Source organism: Stegodyphus dumicola, chromosome 9 (assembly GCF_044657685.1).
Source record: "Stegodyphus dumicola isolate Sdum_Otavi_A_Nest chromosome 9, ASM4465768v1".
Lineage (NCBI taxonomy): Eukaryota > Metazoa > Arthropoda > Arachnida > Araneae > Eresidae > Stegodyphus > Stegodyphus dumicola.
In genome coordinates, this window is record NC_140776.1 from 163190432 (window position 1) to 163216210 (window position 25779).

Genomic DNA, 25779 nt, shown 5'->3' on the forward strand with positions numbered 1-25779 from the left:
GCTGAGTACATTATGCTCGCTTGAACTCAAGCCATATTGAGTATATTTGAGATGTTGTTGTGCATCGAGCCACACTTATCTTTACATCTCACTACTTCTCAAAGCTCAATGTATCCTCTTACACAAATGTCGTTTGTTCCCAGAGAAAAAAAATGGACGCCCTAAAATTAATAGTATACACAAAGGTATCATGAAATGTGCAACATAAAACACACTCTATAAAATAATAAGAGAATATATAGAAGATTATAAGATAAGAGAATATATAGAAGAGTATAAGATAAGTGAATATATAGAAGAGTATAAGATAAGAGAATACACTGAAGTGACAAAAGTCATGGGATAGCAATATGCAAATATACAGATGGCAGTAGTATCGCGTACAAAATATATAAATGCGAAGTGCTTTGGCAGAGCTTTCATTTGTGTTCAGGTTATTCATGTGAAGAGGCTTTGACGTGATTATGGCCGCACGACGAGAATTAAGACTTTGAACGCGGAATGGTAGTTGGAGCTAGACGCATGGGTCATTCCATTGCGGATGTCGTTAAGGAATTCAACATTCCAAGACGTCTGCGTAGAGTTGTCAATGTTCACAGACAAGCAACACTGCGTCAAATAACCGCAGAAATCAATGTGGGACGTACGAGTGACGTGTCCGATAGGACAGTGCGGCGACATTTGTCTTCTATGGACTATGCCAGAAGACCGACTCGAATGCCTTTACTGACAGCACGACATCGCCTGCAGCGACTCTCGTGGGCTCTTGAGCATATCGGTTGGTCCCTAAACGAATGGAAAACCGTAGCTTGGTCAGATGAGTCACGATTTCAGTTGGTAAGAGCTGATGGTAGGTTTCGAGTGTGGCGCAGACCCCACGAAGCCATGGACCCAAGTTGTTCAAGCTGGTGGTGGTTCCATAATGGTCTGGGTTGTTTTTACATGGCATGGACTCGGTCCTCTGGTGCAACTGAACCGATCATTGACTGGAAATGGATACCTTCAGCTACTTGGAGATCACTTACAGCCATTCATGGACTTCACGTACTCAAACAACGATGGGATTTTTATGGATGACAATGCGCCCTGTCACCGGGCCACAATTGTTCGCGATTGGTTAGAAGAACATTCTGGACAATTCCAGCGAATGATAAGGACACCTAGATCGCCCGACATGAATCCCATCGAACATTTATGGGACATTATCGAGAGGTCAGTTCGTGCCCAAAAAACTGCACCGTCAACACTTTCACAATTATGGACGTCTATAGACTCATGGCTCAATATTCCTGCAGGGGACTTCCAACGACTTGTTGAGTCCATACCACGTCGAGTTGCTGCACTTCGCCGGGCAAAAGGAGGACCGACAAAATATTAGGAGGTATCCCATGACTTTTGTCACTTCAGTGTATATAGAAGAGTATGAGATAATAGAATATATAGAAGAGTATAAGATAAGAGAATATATAGTTCAGTATAGGGATAAGAGAATATATAGTTCAGTATGACTTAAAAATATTTCTTTATAAATAACTTAATTTTAACAGTAGTGTATATAACCATTTGAGTTGGGGATTTGCATAATATTATAAGGACAAAAATTCCTTACAATATTCTAAGGCAAACAGAATTGGTGGAATGGTTAATTACTTACGGCAAAGAACATTAGAGCTCTCTGCCTGAGGGAACGTATTTCTTAAAGAAATTTACTCACAATTTTATTCCACAAGGGAAAAAACCACAAAAACACCACATAGCCTGCCTAACTCAGGCATTCGGAAATTTACTGTCCATATCGATTGCAAACAGATTCTTTTCCTACACAAGGGACTGCGTAAATCGATAGTTAGTTTCGATAGAAGTTTTCCAAACCAATCTAATTGAAAGTGCTTCAAAAAAATTTCTCAGAAGCTCGAGGGTTTCGAGTTACGTTTTTACACCGCTCCAGATGTTAAGGCTTGCCGAAAATTTTATTCTGACATTATTTTGCATGTGAGAAAAAATCGGCATATTATTTTCTTGGATATGTGTCTGGTTTCACATACAGTTTTTTCATCTAAACATTGAATGATCTTCTCGAATAAGAATGAGATCAATTTAAGATTTTCTGAAGTTGACACCATAATTTATATAAAACATATTACCTGTTTGCAATACATAAATGGGTTCGTTTTACGTTCATATTATTTAAGACTCCACTCCAGGAATACAAAATCGATGCACAGAAAGCTTCAGATTAACGTTTGTTTATTGCGTTGAGATTATTTCTATTAACAAGTTTTTTATTAGGTTGAAACCCTCCTGAACTTCTGCTGTTTCAACTATTTCGCCAGAAAATGTAAATGAAGTGCCTTTCATAACGAGTAAGTGTTTGAATTTTCAGACAAAAATTAGTATCCTCAACTTGTTAGGGTCTGGATAAATGCTGAACACCCATTTCGAAAAAATAAATGATTTTAATAAATCAAAATATGCACATAAAGCGTTAGAATAACATTAATCTCAGCAATGGATAAAGTGTCTATACGAACGTGTATAAAAACAGACGGGAGAAGTTCTTTTTTGCAGTCCCGCAGAGATGAGATTCTTATTGCGCCCGTTTCTCGTCGACTGCTGGCGACCACTTGACTTTTACTTTCGTCTTTTTATTTTACTGATGTTCTTCACGGGATACAGAGTAAAAGGATGCGCTGCTTTCTGAAACTCAAATTCACTATATGTTAATTTAGAAGTCAAACAGCAAAAATCAGCTTTATATTTTCAAATTTTCACAGGACTAGTTTCGATGATTTTACCGAAACATCATCCTCATCTGCAAAAGCGCAGATGAACGAGATAGGATGTAATGATTATAAAAGATAAGATAAGAAAGCTTGGACAGGAGATAAGCTACTGGCGCCATCTGTTGATGAAACCAGAACTAAAACATAATTTCTTTAAAGACTGAAGGCAAAGACGGATTGGAATTAGGGCCGTTACCCAAAGCAGAAAGATTTTTTTCAATGTGAATTGCCTCTAGAAAATCCAGTTCACCAATGGAAGATAGTTTTTGAATAATTTTGGCACAGGAAAAGTTGAAAGTGTGATTTTCAGACCAACAATGTTGGGCAACAGGAGACTTCTGTGTTACCCTTTTTCTAATATATGCCTCCTGTTCCTTAACGCGAAATTTTAATGCTGTCTTAGTTTGACCAATGTAAATGAAACCACACTGGCAAGGAATCATGTTAATACCCCAGGAATTCATATCCGGAATGGGGCCCTTGAGTATGGAACTCGAAATTTTATTGATGGGATAATAAACGACCCGAAAGTTAAATTTCTACAAAATACGTGAAACTTTATAGCTAATTGATGGAAAGAAGGGAATGCCAACAGAAATTTTATAATCTCCTAAAACAAGAGTGTGCCTTTTGGTGTGTTGAGATGAAAATTTTTAACTGCTTGATTAATAATATTAATGTTCTTTACTATTTGTTCTTAGTAATTCTTATTGCGCATGCGCCCGGAGGCGAAACCGAGGTGTTAAACAAATGTGTGGGGGGGGGGGTAAAACCCCACAAACTCTTCTATCGCTGTCAGTATTTAGTACTATGTTACGAGTTGGGGAGTTTTAATTTTTATTTGAAATTACGTTTGTAGTCGCTGCGTAGTGAAATCGGATTTACAAGCGTGTAAGTTTAAACTTTTAAGTATCTTATACTATTGTTATTTGCCCAGCCCGCAAAATATGGGAGATAATTCATTTTAATATTTCAGTTTGAAACCGAATAATAACATAATTTCCTGTTACTTTGAAATGAAGTGAAGATAAATGTTTCCGTTCGAATTTCACTGTGCTTTTGATACTTTAGCATTTTCGTTTTAAATATAAAGACGGCCGATAACTTGACTGTACTCTGAGCAAGTTAGACTAACGTTTAGACTAAGCCAAACAGAGTTTAGGCCTACATTTAGCCTATTTCCGGCCTTTTTTGAATCAGATAGACTGCATATCTTTCTTTTCCACAGTGCGGAGGGATTTTCTATTAGACCAGTGGCAACCAGTTATTTTGCCTAGATTTGAATAATATCTAATTTTTCCAATTTTGACACTCTACTTTTGAATGTTACCGGATTTAAATTTCATTGTGATGTGCTTTTGCTGTCTGTAGCAGTATCACATGTTTAGCATATCATATTTAAAACAATATACAGGATATCCATAATTTAATCGCCGAAAAACAAAATAAAATTGAAACGCAGTTTTACGAAGTAACTGGAAATAATTTATATCTATTTAATTTTTAGTTCAAGAAATTTCATTTATTCTAGTTCTTGGGAATGGCAACAATGAATTTGTTTGTTTACAGACAAAATGGCGTTATACAATAAAAGAAAAACAATGTGCATTCTGTGGTTATGAGAAACAAAATCTTCGAAAATGGTTCAGAGGCAACTCCGACGTGAATTTAATAAACCTTCGACAGCAGAACAATCAATTAAAAGTTGATTAAAACAGTTTCGAGAAACCGGATATGTTTTGTGTAAAGTAGATGCAGGTGAACTAAGATTTAGTGATGAAAATGTTTCGACAATATACTTGGCAATATACGTTAAAAGTTATTAGACACTCGATAAAAACGTAAGTACATATTTTTTATTACTTTGTATATGTACATTTTATTTTTTAGAAAAAAATTAATACATTATTTTCGACAATAACTGAGCTATTTTTTTACTTCCACAGATGTTTTACACTTAAATAACTGTATTATATAAAATTACTTTATTTTAAGTGAGTCAGTTCAAGTAATATTTTAATCTCATTAAACGGTGGCGCGATGGTTTTAAAGCGGTAATTTTATTTTCTTTCTTTACTGTAAATGTAATAATTTAATCTTACTGCAGTATTTTGTATTCGCAGTAAATGTGCTTATAACCTGCCATCTTAAAAAACGACGTTTTCAACAAAAAATTAATACATTATTTTCAACGATATCGCATATTACTATTGTTATTTGTCCAGCCCGCAAAATATGGGAAATAATTCATTTTAATATTTCGGTTTCCTGTAACTTTGAAATGAAGATAAATGTTTCCGTTTGATTTTAGTTTGATACTTAAGCATTTTCTCTTTAAAATTTAAAGACGGCCGATAATTTGACTGCACTCTGAGCAAGAGCAAGTTAGACTATGTTAGAATTTCTGAGCAAGTTAGACTATGTTTATGACAAAGTTTAGAATATTTTCCTATGCTTAACATTTTTACCAAAATAATACTTTTTAAAATTTTCAAAATAAAAACACTATTATTAAATCAGTAATTATAATTCAATAGTAATAATATCATTTGCATCGCCATTCTTTTTACTAATTGCTTCTGTTTGACTTATTGTGACGAGAATACGAGTGATGAAATCGACACGAAAATACACATTTTTGCGCACTCTTAATTAGATTTTCGCAAAACACGATCAATCACTACACAAGCACAAAGCTCTCGAGAGCAACACAGAACGCCGTAGACGTAGGGAAAGATTTCCATCCTCAAAAGTAGGTCAACAGTAAGAGCACATTTGATGAACGACGAACTTTCGATGGAAACACAGATCACGCATCACAGGGGGCAGAAGGGTGCTTCTCTGGACGTAAAATAATCTGCAGAACACCAGAATACAGGTAACAGAAGGATGATTCTCTTGAAGCAAGAACGCCTAGAGAAAAATGTAGAAACATAGAAGTCGCACAGCGGCAAATTCATCTTAAGTGCGTAACATTTTATCCGTATAATCTTTGAGGTATCTTCTTTTTTAGATAATCCCTTTGAAGGTGGTATCCTACCGGCTTTCTGAAATGTAATTTCTCATACAATATTTGTTTTGTGCAGCCGGGGCAACAGGAATGAGACAAATTTTGGAATATAAAGTGGTAGGTTTATTTTAGCATCCATCTCACAAGCGTTCTCCTCGTACCTTGAGCAGAAGCCCTACTTATACATATGTGTGCGTCACGAGGCTCCTCCAATCAGCGATATTAATTGAAATCACGAGGTGACGCTATCTTCTCATCAGGAGTGTCTTATTTGTAAGCCCAAGCGCACGAAATTCCTCTTGGCTAGGGGCACAAGTTTACGCCAATCGTTAGCAACTGCTTGAGCACCTTACAGGTGACAATGCGATTTAGCTCACTTCCGCCCCCCCCAATTTTGATGGAGAGCACCATAGGGGGACGGGTACGAAGGTCTCAAACACATCTTCCTCTACCACAAACGTCTTGAGAGGACTTCCGGCTCGCCGCATTACAAACATCTCTGCCTTTTCCGGGATTCCAACCCAGGTCTTTCTGCATTGCAGTCAGCGACGCTAAGCGCTACACCGGTTGGGCGGCTAACCACGTTTTACAAGATGGCAGAGGATTGTAAAAACCATCCCAACAATTTCGCCAAAAAAATTGCTAAGAATCCAATGGGCCCGTTTACCAAAGTAGCACCATTGACCGTATCAGTAATGACGATCAACTACTTCAGGAAATCATATTCTAAGAAGAAATATTTCATAGTTCAGGAGAGGTTAAACTACTAAACTAAAGAATTTCGGAATCAGAAATCCTGCACAGTTCCTTCTTTCTCTCCGAGTTTGGGCTAACTCATAAGAAAGTAATTGATTCCTTTTTTTACCCTCCCAGTTTGCACTAACTCATAAGAAAGGGAAGTACTACTCTTATATGCGCCCTCAAGTCGCCAAATGCAGCGATATGTGTTGCGCGTTGGATATTGGCGCGATTGCGTGTTCTGCGATGGTTTTGGGGGCGATGTTGGTTTCTATGGCAACCCTTTTTACGTGGAAACTTGGATTTGACTTTAGTCGTTTTAGTTGCTAGTTGGTTCGTGTATGTGTTTGTGGTTTGAAATGATCTATGATAAGAAGTGTTACAAAATTTTAGTCGCGTGCCTGGTACAACTGTAAGGATCTTAAGTTTTACTAACGTTTATTTTATTTTAAATCCTTACTATCACTTCTTATTTTCTACTTCCGGCCAGAATTATAAGCGTTAACGTATTTATGCAAAGTTTGTCTGGCGAACGTCAAGTATTTAAGTTGTGGCTTTTTGCCAAGAGAGAGAGAGGAAGCAGTTAGTCGAAGCAGGCCGCTTACCTTAGAAGTTTTACTCAGTTGCTGGTTGCCTTCCAGGCCAGAGGTTTAATCCTCTTGATAACTTTAAACGTATTGTAGTGTTCACAGTTCTCTGTACTACATACGGCTTTCTGTTAATATAAGGCCAATCTTCCACGTTTATTATTTTAAAGTTAAATTAGAGTTTAGTTTTATTTTTATATTTTTACGTTTAGACCACAAGTAGTGGGTCTTTGTATTCCGAAGTACGGAAGTTATTGTAAATAGAGAAAAATAAAGGGTTTTGTATACCCTTCTTGTGTATCCTGTCTACTTCCCACAGTTATTGAACATAGCTTTAGTAAGCTCTCTGTTCCGAGTCAGGTCCTTGCATGTTCCCGAAGAAAGTAATACGGAACATTGAACCTGATACAACTATATTTACAGGTGGCTGAAAATTCTACAAATATTTAGAAGAAGGTTTTGAACATTTATTTGTGAAAGATAGTATCAATTTTGTGGATAGTGAGTCTGGCTGTCATATAAATACGATAGAGGTTACGTGGCGGCATGTTAAAGCTACACTGCCTATTTCTAATCGGAAATATCATTTTGAGTTTTATTTGGTGGTTTATATATTTTTTCATCTCAAACGGGAGAAGATACTTTCAACAAATTTGTGGTTAAATTGTTTTGGTGATGTTTGAAATTGGTATTTCTGTCGAAGCTTCGATTCCTTCTTTTTCTCCGAATTTGCACTAACTCAAGAAAGTAATTAATTACTTCGTTTTCTCCGAGTTTGCACTAACTCATAAGAAAGTAATTGATTCCTTCTTTTTTACCCGAGTTATCATTAATTCGGACGTTTACTTTGATATGCTGAGAATTTTGCGCTGTTCCACAGTTAGAAGAAATGCAGCCAGATCTTTTTTTTTTTTTTTTTTTTTTTCAAAAGAATGGAGCCCTTGACAATGGGCTACATAATATGCATAATTTACTTTAGGAAACAATTTCTAGGTGGTTGAATTAGTAGAGGTGGATCTATTTCATGGCCACCCCATTTTCCGGACGTCAAATCACTGGACTTCGTTTTCTAAGGATAGCTGAAGAAACGGAATTTATGCTTGAATAATAAAAAAATTGAACTGTGGAGATAGGATTTTTTTATTATTCAGCATTGAATAATAAAAAAATCGTATCCACAGAAACGACTGATTCCGTAAATGCTTAATAACATCGGAAGGGAACTAGAGAACAGATTTTATGATCTCGGAGCAACTAATTGTGCTCATGCTGAAGTATACTAATATAAAATTCTTTGAAGTGCTGAATAAAATTCAGTCGGTCTTTTTTCCCCAATCTCTAATTCTTCATTGTTTAAAACATATCTCCAACCGGTAAATACATTATGAACAACCTTATTCTCAAATTATTTATTAATTCTCAAATCAGAAAAGTAACATAATATCAATAACTAAATTTCTTCTATTCAACCACGCTTTCTTAAAAACAATAATAAAAAAAATTCTGTGCCTATTCTAAAATGATAGCTAATTATTTAGCTGAGAAAGCCCGCTTTGAAAATTGAATATTTTATTGAATTTCTATTAAGAATGTCCAGACAGGTATTCTAATCGCTTTTAAGCGGAAGAAAAATCGAAAAAGGTTTCCATTTAAAGATTTCAGTTTTAGTCGATGTATTTTTACACTAATTGAAAAAAAAATATTGGAAAACTTCACATCACAATTACTTAAGTTATTGTCTAAAACAGTAGCTCTCTTATTTGTCTCGCCTCAATATTATCAGTTTGTCGAAAAACTGGAACATATTAGAAAATTCATTAATCACCTTGAACGGTTTTTAACAAATTACCTGGACTAAAGATAACTCAGTAGAGGAAATCGATCAATCCGCGAAAACCAAGATAATTATAAGCCCAAAATGGACGGGACATAAATTACTGTTTGATCTCTTAAACCACTGACTGAATGTATGCTGAGGAAATTGTCTATAGACAGAAGCATTAAAATGCAATTAGAGGGCAGGTTGTGGGGCGTGTAAACTACCATCTGTTTCATTATTGATATTTCAGTATGAATTGAGGATTGAATATTTTTCATCAAATATTTACCACTTTCTGGTTTAAATATTCTTCAATTATCTTTCTTCTTTTCTGAAAGAAAAAAGCATAAAAAATGAGTATATTCCGTTTTGTGCTACACAAAATATCTTAGTAACTTCCAAATGGCTCATAGCTCCAAGGAATTTAAAGCTTCAAGTTTTACAGTATGTTCGCATTCTGGCAATCTGAAAACTGCATTGAGACATGAAAAATGACAGACGAACTTTATAGTACCAACTGAGAAATTTAGTTCGAAGAAATTTAGCGAATGAAAATGTATAAAGAAGAAAGTCTTGTTTGTGTATCCTCTAATAACTCAGTCACTACTATATCTATCATCACCAAACTTTCTACAATTCTTTTCTGGGTTCTGAAAAAGGTCGACGTTGACTTTCTTCCAAAAAAAAAGGAGTTAAAATCACAGATATTGATTAAAAACTCGGAAACACGTAATTTTCGCCCTCATTTTTCTGAGTGGCAACAGTCTCGCAAAGCTGGAGATGAAAATCTGCTTTATTTCTAAAGTTGTTGCCACTGCTCGCTTTCAAATCCTAGTGTTTGTTAATAAAAAATTTCCAAGTTTTGCTATGAAATAAAAAAAGCATTGCCAAACATTAAATACATTATTCGCCATTCCAAAAATTCGTCGGAAGCCATTTCGACTATTGCCATCTTCGTACGACATCTGTCAGCCGAAATATTAATTAAAAACTCTGAAAGCGCTCATTTTCACACTCATGTTTCCGAATGGCAACAGTCTCGCGCGTTGGAGATAAAAATGTTTTATTTCGAAAAGTGTTGGTACTGCTCGCTTTCAAATCGTAGAGTTTGTTAATAAAACATTTTTAAGTTTTACAAAATCTATTTACATAAAAAAATGTTTGTTGTGTGTGTACTTGTTCGTGTTATTGATTTCTGATCAATTATGATAAACTGTTTTGCCGCATTTAATCGACTAAAATTGAATATAGATGGAATATTGAATGGAACTGAATCTTTTATGAGAATTTGATTAGAAAGACGAAAATCATTGAAAAGTGCGTGCCATTGTTGCTGATATAATGAGAGAGAAATAGCTTATTTTTCTATCGAAATATTTTATGTGGGCTCCATATCGTATCAGGCTGAAAAATGTATGACTATGAATCGTATTTTTTGCATCGTTATTAGAGAAGGATGACAGTGGTATCGTTCTCTCTGTTGTTAGATGCATTACTCTCAATCAAACTTAATTCACATCGGGTACTTCCGCTATGTAGAACTATTTGTGGGGAGATGGGTCGAGTATTTTGGTTCTTATCCCGGCGGAAGTCGCACCAAGAAAAGTTACTAGAGTGGGCGCGTGGAGTATCACATACCCCAATATTTAAAATACAATAAAAATAGTGTTATTTAGTTTTAAAACTTTTTTTGGTTCTCGTGTATTATAAATTATGATAAGAATGTAGTGTATGCAACGAAATATGTAATTCATGCAACAGAAGCCCCTAATGAAAGTATGTACATTATGTATTATGGGAACTGAGCATATTTCCGCACAGCGCTACTGCTTTACGCACACCTTACTATGTCTCATATGTTTCTTCTGAGTGTAATATTTGCATTTATGTGCTCTACGTGTTTCCATATGTATTCTATGTGTCATGATATGTATTCTCGTGTGTGTTTTTATGTCTTTATGTTACGTAATTACGAGTGTGTTTTTATGCTTTTACGTTTAATTTTGTATATCTATGTGTTTCAGCTTATATGAGTGTTTTAGTGTTTTAATGCTATCCTTTATATTCTTTCTAAGTTACTTTGTGTTATTAACAACGTCCTATGTAAAAACTACCCGACATCTAGCCCCTGTATGGCCATGTAAACTCCTGGTGCAGCCTCACGGGGCTCCAGCGAGTTGCTTCTTCGAGATAGTGGAGGACGTGGGACATATGCCTGTTTACCTATGTTATACGTCAGGCGTCCCCGTCCTCCGTCACCTGTCACCTGTATTATAAATAAGTGAATAATAATTGGATTTCAAAAAATTAATTTCCAAAATAATCTTACAGTTAAAATTAAGATAATTGAAAGTAATAAAAAAATAAACATCATGCCTCTAAGTTTCATTTCATCTCTAATACACCATGCTTATTTTATTTCTTCACACTTACGGAATACATTCATGTGTTCTTGGCACAGAATGTTTTCACATTTTAAACATTGCATTCACGTTCTTCTGTCCTTCGAGGGCAAAAAATTTATCACATCTTTCATACTTAGTTGTTTCGAATTTCATGTATTCGTTTTAATTCTTCGCCGAAACTTCTCCTTTTGTTTTGCATGCAGTACGTCAATTTCTTGGAAAAGTATTAATCTCTGATCTTTGTTCAATACTTTTTTTCATTAATTGTAATGCTAAGTGTCCTTCAAAAACAGACTTCTGTTTTCTGGCAAGCATTTATTACAGCAACATTCAGTGCAGGAAAGAAAATTACCATTGGCCACCTCCTTGTTATTCTGGCAATTGAATAATTGGCTGACATTTCATCCCCTATATCCACTGCTCCTTTAGTCATATTATTAAAGCATATAATTCCTGACGTTTTATTTTCTCCAATAGTATCATAATGTTGAAAGCATAAGAAGAGTTTTTTTCTTTTTTAGGAACATCAGGAATTAATGTTTTATCTTTTTCAAAACCAAAACATTGTAGAAAATATTCTTAGTTTCATCTTCAGTTTCCGAAATGCAATCTTCCTCGCTTTCAAATATTTCTAATAAATCTCACATGCGTTGCATCTCCAGTTCATAGGAACTCATTCTTTTTACCATAATGCGGTTAGAAATTTTTACGAATTTAATGTCAAGTACTTTAAAATCACTTGCGAGCAGAAATATTTATTGCTACACTCTAGAAATAAATTTCTGAACTACATATTCAGTCAGAAAAACACTTACACGGACAGGCGCGTGGGGTGTGTCATACCCTAGTTCCAACAAAATACCGATAAATCTTTTTCTGAAACACACAGGCAAAGAAAAAGCAGTTCTGAAAGTCCACCATAACTAGAAACTCAGCTAATGAAAGCAGCAAAGAATTTCAGTTTCACAAGTTAGGAATATTCTACTTTTATGTAGGGTTGGGGTATGATACACCCCACGCGCTTTCCCGCGGGTTATATAAAGCATTTTTGATTTACCCAGCACCTAATTATGAGATGTTTTCAATCATACTGTGTTGCTTACGATGAGGACCAGGTGACAGGTGAATGCAGGGCCCGGACGGCTTAATATGACAAATCGAGTGTCGTCCGGTACCCGCATGCGACATGCGACGGAGGACGTGGGCACCACCCCTCTACCAATACGGTTAATCGGTATAGCGCCACGTCCACCTTTATCTAGATAACCATACGTGTTCATTGTGCTAATATACTAATATATAAACATACATACAAATTTGGTACTTCATACAGTGGCGTTAAAGCTAATTAATGTTAGACACTGGATAATACATTGCCATGTTACAACGTGTATGCAAAAGCATGGATACGATAGCATATATACATAACGTGTGTACTCATATGTTGAGTACACTATGACCCTTTGAAGCATTATCATTAGATTACAGAAGACATGTACATACTGAAATATTAGGTGCGCAATGTTATGCTGGAATAAGTAATTAGTACAGTGAATTAAAAGTTAGACCCTAGATTATTACTGTGTAGTACAGTGTCTTTGGTGCAATTAATTTTAGAGTGGGGCTCTAGTTAGTTCTTTGCGATACGGTGCCGTGTTACAGGATAAAATGTGCAGATGCATAGTTACATTATCATATATACAGAACATAAATTCATATACATATATACAGACACATTAGGTACATGATTATTCCGTGCGTAATAGATGTATATTAACTATACAGTGCCAAGCTATGTGATAACACTAGTAGATACATGGGTACAATTACATATAAACAAAGACATACACAATTACATATAGACAAAAGCGTATATACGCTTATATTTTGGTACACAATAGTCATTGGTGACATAAACATTTCGTACTTACTTCATATACTGAAACTCTAGATCCATAAAATAATGTTATAACTAGTAATAGGTGCTTATTTAATTTCATAATAGGACACTACGTTGATATTTTGCCTTACTGTGTCACGTTACATAGAAATGTATGCGGGTGCATGGGTACAGCTTCCTATTTACAATGCTATACTGTTTTCCTATTTACAATGCTATACCTATTTACAATGCTTATATCATTCGATTTCATAATCAATAGGTACATGGCACATTTATATACATGAGCAGATGGTACATTGTAGAGTGCCGTTCAGGATAATTCATGCACCTATTTAGAACAACACAACCCTGGCGACTTCCTGAAAGGGCTGCATCGGAAATATATTAATGGAGAATATGTGGTATTGACGTGGCCAAACAAGGGCGTGTGCATATATATGCTTCAGAATACAATTAATGAAAAGTTTCATACATAGGTACATTGGTGGTATAGGTACATTGGATACATATGTATATTGGTCTAAGGGGTTAATGAGATAGGACCAGTGTGGAACAGGTCCATGTGTCTATCAGTATGATATTTCTCATATTCATGAATCAGCATTTGTTACCGCAAGGTTCAATGAGACAGCCAAAAGAAAATTTGACCGATTTCCACAGAATCATCAGGTTAAACTAATTACCTTTTGGAATGTATTGTAAACATTATTACAGTTTTTCTAGTTTACTTACAATCAGTGCCCAATCTATCAGCTTCTAGGATATTTCAATTATAATTCCGCGCAGATGTTTACGTTATACGTTGCAGGAAATGTAAAAAAAAAAACCAACTGCTCCCTAGCTGAGATTCAAATCACGTTAACTTCCACTTGCCAGCTGAAAGCGATAACCGTTTACTTCTAAAGCGCACGGACGGAAACGTGACAATTCGCGATCTGCTAGCAAGACATGGAAAGAGTTTACGGCGAATAAAGATTGAAAAGCAGAAGTAGGTGGACCAGAATCGAAATAGATATATGGAATTTGCATTAATAGTCCCGCCACTGTAATAAGATTATAGTCATGTGAGTTTCTTGTTTTTCTGCTGCTGTCAATTAAGATCAAGCTCTTTATTAATTTAGCTAAGTGGTTTTATGTCTTAATTGATTTTAAATAATATTAAGTTGTAAAATACTGTCGTGTGCAAAAGTTTAAGACCACACATAGAAAAATCAGATTTATTGGAATTCCGCCTCAAAAACATATGTTATAAATGAACAAAATAGACTTAAAGGCTATTGAAGTATAGTCAGTATTTTGTCGGACCTCCTTTATTTTTTATTACTTCTGCAATCCTTTTAGACATGCTATGAAAAAGAGACTGGCAATAAGCTTAACAAATGTCTGTACACCACACGTGCTTTATTGTTTCAACACGTTCTGTAGCACTGGATGGTATCCGCGACTTTATATTTCACAATATACCACAGGTTCTCTATGGGATCCAAATCTAGGCTGTTACCTGACCAATCAAGCACTTGGATTTGAGTAGCCCTCATATAGTCCTTAACAATTCTTGCCCTGTGACACGGAAGAACGTTTATGATCAGGCATGTGAAGCCTCAACTTGTCACGTAACAAATTAAGGTACCGACTGCCGTTCATTGTGGTTTTAGGTGGCAGGAAATCTACAGCAGCAGTACCAGACGCAGACATTGCACCCCATCTCATCTGGAGGGTGTTTCACTGTTGGAATCGTATATCTGTCATCATATCTTTTTCCAAGTGGGTGGCGAAAACATTTATCACGTGCAGAAAATTGCGCACACTTGACTCATCGGAAAATAACGCTGCTCTCCACTGAGCGCCGCCTGAGATAACCACTGACCTGACTGTTGCAAAAGTATTACAGTGTTAATAGTCATCCTGGCAGAAGGGAATATTTCCTCCGTGTAATAATATAAACATAAATATTACATGGGCATACAAGGCCTGTGCATAAGCATAGATATGTTCATTACAAACATTGTCTTGTACAAATTACATCTGATAGTTACATAAAATCATGACAGTTATGTGTACATTTAAACATTATCTGAATTCATATTTACAATACTTTTATTGAGATAATCAAAGTAAACTTGTAATTCATTTACACATTGATTGGGTTTTTAATATCATTTAAACTGCTTTACAATATTATTTTTATCAAGTACATACAAACTGGATAGTTATCAGGTTTAATGTTCCTTCTAACCTTCTTCGGGAACATACACGGACCTGACTCGGAACAGAGAGCTTACTAAAGCTATGTTCACTAATTGTGGTAAGTAGACAGGATACAGACGAAGGGTATACAAAACCCTTTATTTTTCTCTATATACAATAACTTCCGTACTTCGGAATACAATGACCCTCCATTCGGGGTCTAACGTAAAAAAAGTATAAAAATAAAACTAAACTCTAATTTAACTTTAGAATAATACACGTGGAAGATTGGCCTTATAATAACAGGAAGCGTATGTAGCACAGAGACTGTGAACACTACAATACGTTTAATTTATCAAGAGGATTAAAACCTCTGGCCTGGAAGGCGAACAGCAACTGCGTAACTTCTAAGGTAAGCGGCCTGCGTTGACTTACTGCTTCCTCTCTCTTTCGCTTGGCAAAAAGCCACAACTTAAGTACTTGGCGTTCGCCAGACAAACTTTGCATAAAATCCTTCACGCTTATAATTCTGGCCGGAAGTAGAAAATAAGAAGTGATAGTAAAGATTTAAAATAAAATAAACGTTAGTAAAACTTAAGATCCTTACATAGTAATGTGCTTACTTTACAATAGTTTTGCTCTTATGGTCCTGCTACTATTCTACGGGGTGAGCTATTTTCATAGCGTTGATTTTCAGTTGTTGCAGTATTTTGAATTGCTATTAAAATTATGCTGCGAAGATACAATTCTCAAGGGAGGGGGAAAATTTCGTAGTACCTTGCTTAGCATAGCCTGATTACCTCCTCTAATTTAATTTTCGTCTGCTTGTTGCCGCAGGTATTCTCCGCCCATTGCGGCCCGGTCCAGTTCTGATATTGTCTGACGAACGTCAGTCATTTCTTTTTATACTTTGAGTAAGTCGAGTATACTTTGAGTAAGTCCTTGAAAGTTTATAAGAAAATAAACCATAATCTACAGCCAAGCATCTTGAAATTGTACTTTATTTGACGCTGGTACCCTTTGCAGCCAGAGCAACTCAAATTATGTTGCATAATGTTGTAGGACATAGAATGACCATCCTTCTTATCACACGATCATCACGTGCACAAGTTTTTCTTGGGCGACCGCTTCTCTTAGGATCCATATAATTTCCCGAAATTTTTAATTTACTGAAAATTGATGCACACCTGTCTTGCTGACTTTTACCTTCAAACTTATTTCAGGTTCAAAAAAGCCAACTTCATAAGCATGACCACTATTTTTGCCAGTTTTCAACAGTAAGTGAGGGTTTTTTTACCCATTACAACAATTGTACATCAACGCTGTGTACGAAAAATCCAATAGCGAACTACTGATAAACGAGAAAAGCACGTTATAGCGTCTAGTACAATCAACGCATGAGATGACAGAATCACATGCGAAAATGATGCAACCTGCTAAATTACAGGAAAACGGCTACTGGACTTAAACTTTTGCGCGTGACTGTAATGTTTCTAAGATATTGTTAAAAGTTTAGAGGAATTTATCATATATTTTGTTTACAATAGAAATAATAATTGATTCTCAAACCATAAACAAACCAGCACAGAGCCAGTGCAATCATAGCGACGTTTTTCCATTTTATCTAACAACTAAATGTGGAAGAACCTAGTGAACAGCTAAGCTAATAATCGCTTATGTTCAGTAAGAGAAATGTAAAGCTCAAGAGAGAGTTAGTTACCTTTTATAGCTCAAGATAAAGATATACAGACGGCCCTTTTCTATGGGCTTACGGCAAGGCCTCCATTTGGGCTTAAGCTCAAAAGTGTAAGAAATAAGAACTTGACTAAATAGATGTAGCCGAAGCTAACACAAATCTAAGCAGTTGGCCCCTAAATATAGGTTTGGTTTGGTTTTTTGAGATTACGGCAAAGCAAGCTAGGACTATCTGCCTAAGGGGATGGATGCCTTCGTGGAGGACTTTCTAAGGGAAACTGGCTCGTATACGCGTTACATATGGGGAAAACCACGAAAACGCTCATGCAGCCAGCCCGTTCACGGGATTCGAACCTCGGACCGAACGACCAGTGTTCAGCGACATTACCGCTCGGCCGCTGGTATGCCCCCTAAGGGTCCGTAATATGGACAACCGTAGTAACAGCTTAGAGAGATGTGGTTAAAAGGTCAAACGCGCGCTAGTCAGAAACTCTGAGTCTCTCTTTCGAAGTCAGTGGGACTTCGACCTAAATACTACCCTTACTCATTTGCATTTAACGCGATTCTAGAAACACATTCGGGTAGGAAATTGTAATCTGAAATTAAGATGGACAGGAAAGAAGCTTTAACTTAAAAATAGCTGTTATAAACTTAGGATAAACCTTACATCATAATTTAGGGGCAGTAACATTTTAGAAAGTAGGAGGCAACGGGTGGCTGAATTTATAAAATGTACAGATTACACTAAGGGGGGGGAAGCCTATTTCCGCTACAGGCCGTACACATATCACATTAACTCAGTGTAATGGCGTATGAAAAATACTTCATATTGTGTGTTATCTGACCTCGAAAATAGTAAAGCCTTAGCATTAATGAAATGTAATTACATACTGTGTGCAGGCTTTTTTGTATAATCTCTGAATCACTGTTTTGCTGTGGAGTTACTTAGGGGAAATAAAGGAACTAAATATCATGTTTGCATTACGCTCTTTTAAAGTGTGGGAAACAAAAATGGATATTGATTTAGAAGACTTAATCATAACAGTTTTATTTTGGTTTGGTTTGGTTTATTTCATTATTACAAAACACGCTAGGTCTATTCGCCAAGAGGGAGGAATGTCTTCCTGGAGAAATTTAAAGGAAACTGGTTCGTTTCCAAGTTACACATGGCGAAAACTAGGAAAACGTCTATGCAGGCATCCTGTACCTCGAATCGAACCCAGGTCGAACTACCAATGATCAGTGGTTTTTCCGCTCTGCCGCTATTCGGTTCCAGAATTAGGAATGAGAAAGAAATGAGTTTTTGTTGCTTTCACGAATAAAATATAACTTCAGCATTCAATTTTTCTCAACATAATACTATTAAGTTAAATTGTTCCAAACTAAGAAATAGTTGAATACTTGTGTTTCAAACTAATATCATGTGCAAGAGTCATATTTTCTAATACATTCCGGGCAAAAAGAAATCTTATATTATATTTACGAAAGGCATACATAAATATGATTCCGGTCCATTACAGCGCTATTTATTAAGAAACTGGGCTAGAAAAGACTGGAATTTTAGATATTTCTTAAGAAAAATGATTCTAGAACTAGCGATTACTAACCTTTTTGTAGCAGGAAACGCGAAAAAGCTGACAGAAAGCTTTAGTTTTATTGTAACTGAAACTCTACTCTTCATCTTGCCGTAAAATGTATTAGCTGATATGGACACGGCTATGTTTTTGTTATGAATGATGATTCTTCAAAATATCTTGAAACCATTATATCAGTCAATTTTAGATCTAAAATTCTTCTTGAGAATTTACGAGCAAGATAAGATACAATTTAGTCAATTTATTTTTCTTCCTTGGGAATCAGAAGTGATCATTTTTTTTTTTTTTTTTTCATTTTCTTTTAAAAGAATACTGAAAAACGGAGCACCCTTCAGGAATTCTATTCTTTTTTATTTTTTACGAGAGTTTAACTGAGAAACATTGTATTGCATTTTATTTTTTACGAGAGTTTAACTGAGAAACATTGTATTGCATTTTATTTTTTTCCTTTAGACAAATAGTAGCAGGAGATTCTCAGGATATTCCTTAATTTTCTTTTAGCTATTTTACGGAAAATTCATTGCTTCTTGTTTAAAAAATAAGAAAAGAGACCACCTAATGACATTTCCGTTATAGAGATTAAAATTCACTTTCAGCTTTACATTTTAAATTATTAATCCAGAGAGCGTTAGCAGAGAAGGACTATTAATTTTGTTTTTGGCATTTTGTGTTAGTTCACTATAAACTGTGTTTAACTTTTCAAATTGTTGCCACCAAATATTAGAGCAAATATTATATTTAAAGACATTAAATAATGAAGAATCTGCATGAATGTATGTATGTTTCTTGCACTGTGAAAAACAACGGTAAGACATCAAATTTTGAATAACATAGTTCACCTCCACACGAATATGGGCGTCTGGAAGCCCAAATTTTGGCTTTGTTTTATTATATATTTCATATTTTGTAAAACCTTAACGAATTTTTGATTACCAAACTCAACGATTTAAAAGCAAGCAATGGCAACACTCTACGGGGGGGGGGAAACCCTTTTATCTCCAGCCCACAGAAGTGTGCATTGGAAATTCTAAAGGTATGCCCTTTTTAAATTATTTTGTGATACTGCTGTTAAATTGAATTTTATGGTTTAAGTTCAAAGAACAGCATATTTAATAAATAAAGGTAGCACACAAAACATTAAAATAAGTGCTCGTTTGGGCGTAATATAAAATCTGAAAGCCTTCAGATTTTGGGCTAACGGCCTGTGGATTGATTAAAAAAAAATGAAAGCTTTCAGATTTTTTTATCAACCCAAAGGCCGTTAGCCCAGAAAGGCTATTAATTTCGTTTTGGCAATTTGCATCCATTCACTATAAACGGCAAGTCACTTTTCATATTGTTACGAAATGTACAGGCGCGGAAAGATGGCTTCCCCACAAAACAGTTTAGGGTTGCAATAAAAGTCAATTTCTAGTGAAAAGTCATCCACGAAACTACTTTTTCCCTTAATTAGGCAGCTCTTGTTTGCTTTTCCATTGTTAACTAAACAAAAATCATCCATTTGCTTCTTTCAGACATTTCAATGGCTCACTTAGTAACCGAGGGAATAAAATGGCTAAATGAATAAAATGGATGAATTCTGGAAATTCAACGCAGCTCTGAGTACTAACGAACAAACTAACAAAATTTTTATATCTTTTTATGTGCATTATAGTCTATTTGCATTTAATTATAGTCTATTTGCATTTTTTTCCTCTTAAAAATGATTGAATTTTGTTGTTCTGATGTTCCGATTAAGGTTTTTACGCCTTTAGTTAATCTGCATGCAGTAGTTGTAGAATAATCAACAATTTAAATGTTACGTTGCGCTAGGTGTAACGAGGCCAGCCTTTGTTTGCATTTGAAAATGTTTGTAGAATAGTGAATTAAGTCAGTTGTTGCTCAAACTTCAGCGTCTTTTTCCCCGGTGGGGCCAAAAGTTAACTTTCAATTTATTGCACTCAAAATTTTGTCTTCATGAGTGCTGACCGAATTACGTGTTTTAGCGTAGAAAGCAATTTTAATTCTAAAATCTGTTTTTTTAACTGTTTAAAGTGTGTTTAGTGGTTTTATGTGTTTACAGTTTTTTTACTTTCTATGTTTTTTTTTTTTTTTTTACCTTGCCGCAAAATGAGAACTGCATGAATTGCATAAGGAATAGTATATCTATAATGACAAAACAATCTCGATAAAATAAATTTAAATGAAATGCAGCAAAAAATGTGTATAAATTTATTGTTCGTACAAAGGAAATCATGTGGTGTCCTAATCAGATATTTAAATTTTATTTTAATGGTAAAGTAAGCACTTTTTAATAATATTTTGATACTTTTATGTTTTCGAGTGTCAAACAATAGCAGAGAAATAAATGATGGAACTTTCTAAAATTTAAATGCATTTTGAATTGAGGTTTTATAATATTTAACCGAAATGGTGTGTTTTATGATATTGTTACGAAATGTCCAGGTGCGCTAAGATAGCTTTCCCGCAAAGCAAGTTTAGGGTTGCCATAAAATGACAAAGCAAGGCAGGGTTGCCACTTTTGGCCAGAAAGCGCCTATTTTGCGACAAAATTGGCGATATCCCATGGACGGATGGAGAACCTTCTGGAACGAATTCTTACCGGTTTAGCCCAGAATGTTCTCGAACACAAGCCGAAAGCTATACAAACCCTGCTGGTCCGCAGTCAGTGTGTGTATGTACCTCTTCTAGTGAGCTGATAGTCAGTCATTGAGCGAGTGTCTCGAAGTCTAGCGCCGAGTTGGTCGTCGAGTGCATCGAAGAGTTTCTTAGTGTATCGCGGTTAGTGCATCGTCGAGAGAGTGTGTTAAGCTCCGGGAACGACTGAACCGAAGAGTCGGGAGCTGTGCTGTGTGTGTCGTCGAGTGCATCGCGAGTTGTAGCGTGGAGAGTGTCGAGAGTACGTGGAGCTCCGAGAACGACCGAGCAGAGTCGGGAGCTGTACTCTGGTGCTTTGCAGTGAATCTGTCGCCACCGTGATAGCCTGGCAACCTGAAGGCTGTGACGCTGATTGTGTCAGCGTGTTTATAGTAGATCTTCGACGACTGTAAAACATGACTTCACATCTGTCCTGATCAGTATTGGCTAAATAAAGTGTATTTCTATACTTCATCAAGTGTCGTCGTTATTCACTCCAAATCTACGTACACCGTACGAACGTGAAGGAAGAAAATAACGTAACAACTGGTGTCAGAAAACAAAAACGCAACAAAATTTTTGCCAGCAAATATTATCGTCCTGTGTTATACTTGAAGAATTTAAATAACGAAGAATTTGCCTAAATGTATGTATGTTTCTCGGATTGTGATAATATAACGGTACGTACAACCATCAAATTTTTGAATAACGTAATCCTTCACCGAATATAGGCATCTGGAAGCCCTAATTTGGAATTTGTTTTTATAGATTTCATATTTTGTAACACTTTAACGAATTTTTGATTAATAAACTCAACGATCCTAAAGCGAGCAATGGCAACTCTGTACGGGTTGAGGGGGACATTTTTATCCAGCGCACGAGACTGTATATCGGAAATTCTAAAGATATGCTCATTTTAAAATTACTTTGCTATATTGCTGTGGAATTGAATTTCATGCTTTAAGTGCGAAGAATATGATATGTCATAAATAAAGTTAACACACAAGACATTAACGCACCTTTCGCGTAACGTAAAACCTGAAATCTTTCAGATTTTATTTACTTTTTATGTAGATTTTAACGAATTTAAGTGTATATACGTAATTATTGTATTTTATTTTTAATTTCTTTTTTGTTGTTTTCTTATGAGAGTTATGAACTTAATGCACGAAGGCGATTGCATACGATTTCGTATTTTATGCTCTTTTATGAGTTTTTAGTATATTGCTACGTGCAATTTAACACGGATCTCCATATATAAGTGAGATAGATAAACAAAAAGGACTTGAATCGTTTTTAAGATAAAAATATGCAGCAATATAAAAAAAAAGATTAATAGCCCAAAGTGAAACGAAAACACGCAGGCTAAAGTTATGTTTAACCGATGAGGATCACCTTAATCGCTTGCAAAGCCAATGATCTTAAAATGTAGTGCTTGCAGCTGCTCTCGTATCCTAAGGGAAAGTGCATACAATGGGTGAAATGGCCCAAAGATCCCCAAAAGAGAAGTAATCGCTTCGCTCAAGTAGGTTATTGTTAACGCATTCTGCTTGCATTGTGCTTGCATGGGAGAAGAAAATACATTCTAACAAAAATTCGTATATACGGGTGTTTCAAATGTTTAAGAGAAAAAGATATGGTTCTATACAGATGCGAAAGAGTCATACGTTGGATTAGAGTGTTTATATGTGCAGGTATAAAATGAAATAAATTTTTCATCTTAATTCTAAAATGTACGAAAATTAGTAACAAAGATTTTCATAACGTTATTTTTCTCTTCCACTTCACTTCGATGTGCATGTCTGTTTTCGGCCATTTTCTTCATTTTAGTCAAGCATTATAGTATTGATTTTTAGGTGTATTGTGGTGTATTTAATTATGGCAAAGCACACTAGGGCTATCTGCTTAAGGGGAAGGATGCCTTCGTGGAGGACGTTCTAATAGAACTGGCTCGTGTACACGTTACACATGGGGAAAACCACGAAAACACCCATGCAGCCAGCCTGTTCGCGTGATTCGAACCTCGGACCGAGCTACCAGTGTCCAGCGGCTTTACCGCTCGGCCGCTGATGGGCCGTATTAATTTTTAGATATATTTTCTGGTTGCAATATTTGATTTTGCCTCTATTTTGTAAAATTCTTGATATTGTGCTACTTACCATTTAATATTGTACTACTTCTCTAAATCAGAAAGAACGTAGGAAAGAATGAACTATTTTGAAAAACATTTCGAAATATTATTGAAAAATCCATGTTAAATTTAAAAGAATGCCAGTGAATTTAAGAACAACGACTGAAATGATGAAGATTATGGTGTATTAAACATGTTGCGTAAAGGAGAAAATATCCTTAAAATTAGATGTTCTGAAGAATATACAGAAGTGGATAAAAATGATGGTTAAGTAATTAACCAATTCTAAATCTTTGAACATAATTTTCTGTTCTGTTACAGAAGATTAAATCAAGGAATATTTACCGGATAACGTATAAATGCAGTTAAATTTCTATCATGAAAGTGCATTTAAGATTTTTCACGTATCCCAAGGGGATCGTCACAGTTTCAGCGTTAGACCATAAATTTAAAAATGGGAACTTCGCGAAAAGTGCTTACTTTTAAAGCTAATAAAAATACGAGGAGTCTTTTTACTTTTATACAATTCGATATTTCGCATATTTTTTTTAGATCAAATTTTTAAAGATGTTTTCAACTTTACAAAAATGGTTCGCTTTTATATAGGCACTCCCACAGATCCCGGTACACATTGCCTCCTAGAGTACACATTGTGGAATCGTACACAAGTACCAAGCACAAGATCGGAAAATATTGTTACGAATTTGGTATTTAAATAGCTAATGTTAGTTGAATTATAAATAAAACGGTTTTATTTCCCGCGGAGTGCAGCGCGTGACGAATATTAAAAGAGAGCTAAGCCGGAAAATTGAAAATACAAGAGCGCATGCATTTAACATTTAATAAATATCTCTTTTTCATTTCGAGAAAGTACTAGAAAATTCTCACGCGCGATTTTAAAATCTTATAAAAGGAGGAAAACCTATCAGTTTGTAGTTACTTAGTTTGTTGTTGTTTAGAAAACTGCTTTTGTTGACTTTAGCGAATTCGAGGATTAGCTTTCTTTAGCTGTTTTCAATTAAGTTCTCTTGAACGTTTGAGTAGTTAGAAGATACTACTGTGATATATTGTGATACTGCACGATTATTTGAGGATATTTAATCATATTTGTTGTGATAATAATAAATTTTCTTCATTCTTCATCGGACTTGTGCATTCATTTCGTAAAGAACCCGTACGCACTCAACAGTATTAAAGAACTTAGTAACTAAAAGCCAGATATTTTGAAAGCGATATATGTATACACATATATCGCTTTCATCATATATATATATATATATATATATCGCTTCGTTTCCTTATCGTATATATATATGTTACGGTGAAACACCGAAATCTGGAGAATGTCGACTTTCACCAGGGAATGTCAACATTCACAGAGTCTCTTGGTGTATGTCCGAAATATTTTCCAAATACTCTTATTTCTGACTTACACCGTTAAATGTCGACATTCACCATGTATTAATGGTGAATGTTGAACATACAAGAATATTATATTTTCTTTTCCGTAATTCAGTCGCGAATAAACGCACTTGAGACTTGAAATAAGAACTTAAGAACATGAGAACCTAAAACACACAATGCATTCAAAATGAGAATAGAAAATAATAGAAGTTAAAAACTTACTTAATTATATAGTGCGTTCTAAATGAGAAAATAAAATAAAAGTGATAAAAAACTTACTAAATTATGTGATTCAAATCTTATTTATTGCAACAACTTAAACTATTATGGCACTTTATGACCTCTCTTTTCGACTTTCACGAGAGCATATCTGTGATTGTCGACATACACTGGTGAGGGTCCGAATATACAAGAATGTAGTGAAATATTCGGTCTTTCATCGATGTATTTGGTGAATGTTGATATTCTCCGGTGAAAGACGACATTCTCCAATTTCTGTCTTTCACGGTAATATATATACACGATAAGGAAACGAAGCCTGTAGCCATTTTTTAGCACTCTGTATAAATAAGAGCGTCAAATATAAGTATTGTATTTACTTTTATTATGTTGTTCTGTTCATCGTACAACCATTAAATGTCAAAGGTAATTTAAATTGTTCAAATGTCAGCTGGGTAATTAGCCATTACCCGCGAATCATTATCGTTGCCCAAATGGCCATTTAGATGACTCGACTGAGAACGAACTACAAATAAATTGTCTGAATGCGTTTTAGATGGAAAAAAAGATTATTTGTAGTTGAGCAAAGTTGTCTTTGTCTCGCTTTAATTTTGGAAAAGAATTGTAATTTTTTAAATAAGTTGTCTCTTGATAACAATAACTCCA

General features: G+C 35.3%; 1 protein-coding gene and 1 long non-coding RNA gene across 2 annotated transcripts in view; one reads left to right on the plus strand and one right to left on the minus strand.

Annotated features, from left to right (window-relative positions):
• Positions 1-25779, plus strand: part of LOC118183029 (allatostatin-A receptor-like) — an 888863-nt gene that overhangs the window by 224431 nt on the left and 638653 nt on the right. The window lies entirely within an intron of this gene.
• Positions 12973-13554, minus strand: LOC146995532 (uncharacterized). Its single transcript, XR_015043233.1, has 2 exons — positions 13464-13554; positions 12973-13420 (listed from the first exon to the last, which is right to left on the minus strand). It is a non-coding gene; the product is annotated as an uncharacterized LOC146995532 (long non-coding RNA).